We start from the raw sequence: 1,301 nt of genomic DNA, 5'->3' as shown, positions 1-1,301 counted from the left end.
CAACTTTAAACATATTGTAAATATCAAACGCAAACAGCTAGGAAGCCCAAATTTAAACCACTAAACCATGGTAATAACAACTACATGCTACCTTAATATCGCACAAACAGTCCATAACGCGCAAACAACAGAATAAAAAAATTAAACTGCAGTACCAAGGTCAATCACCAGGGGCTCAAAGTCAACCTACACAATCTCCAAGGCCCCATCCATCAATCTGCCAAATATCGTACAGTTCCTTCTCACCGATCTTCAGATATCAGACCAAACATGAAATGGAGTAAAAACAGTACCCCCATTTTCATGGAGGGTAATTACCTATTAATCAATCAATACACTAGTCGATCAAACAAAACCGTTACTCTCTCGTGGAAGGTAATGTCCTCATTATTAGCCATTCGTTTGTTTCTGTTGTTTTGTTGTGTTTTGTGCTTTGTACGCGTCTCCTCTAAAACATGCGATTTATCTGGTCAGTTAATCTTGCGTAAACGAAGTGAGGTTACTTTACTGTTGTTGTGGGGTGAAAAAGGGGTTCACAGTTTTTGCTAAAGCTCTCGTATACACATATATCTTTATGCATGATAATGTATTTCACTCGTATTACTTACTAGACCTCATGAAACATTGATGAAATGTTGCCCAAGTGTTTGGCCGATCTCCATCCAAAGCCGCCTGATATGTTTCGTTTTAACAGACGGCTGCTTTTTCTCCGGTCTCTCGGAGCAGAAAGCAAATCTGGCTGAACTCTTTAACATCTGCTGAAGCTAAAGTATCGCCAGCTGCGAATTTAAACGACAAACATTATCACAGCGTGGAGACCATATATGGAACCCCCTCACCATTAGCACAGACATAGTGAATATGACGTTAAGTTTCTTAACTGCTCATCCCGACCTATCGGAACAGCGTAAAAATAGATATAACCTTAAGAACGAGCTTATGGTAATTCGATATCGCGGCACGGTGTCTGTACAGGGGCCCCCGGGGACTTCCTCTATCGATTTCATCTGCTGACATATTGCGTGGAAAATTAATGTCATTACGGAACTGCAGAACACTCGTGGCAATTTGTTTCATCCGAAGTCCTTTTATGGTTGTATAAAAGACACGATCGCCAACTGAAGGTATTCCTGGGATAGTCGTGCATGTTCCCTACAAAATTCAACTGTCTTTTTTTATGGAAAAAAGCTGGGCTGAATGTTTGGACATTTAAGCCAAAGAATGTGTGATAACTACCGTGTTCTTGTGGTAACAATATTTGGAACGGTCTCCACGATGGATCTTGTTATGAGATCATACAC

This window comes from Branchiostoma belcheri, unplaced genomic scaffold, assembly GCF_001625305.1.
Source record: "Branchiostoma belcheri isolate BF01 breed outbred unplaced genomic scaffold, Haploidv18h27 scaffold74, whole genome shotgun sequence".
Taxonomy (NCBI): Eukaryota; Metazoa; Chordata; class Leptocardii; order Amphioxiformes; family Branchiostomatidae; genus Branchiostoma; species Branchiostoma belcheri.
The sequence above is the reverse complement of the archived record's forward strand: the minus strand, read 5'-3'. Positions refer to the sequence as shown.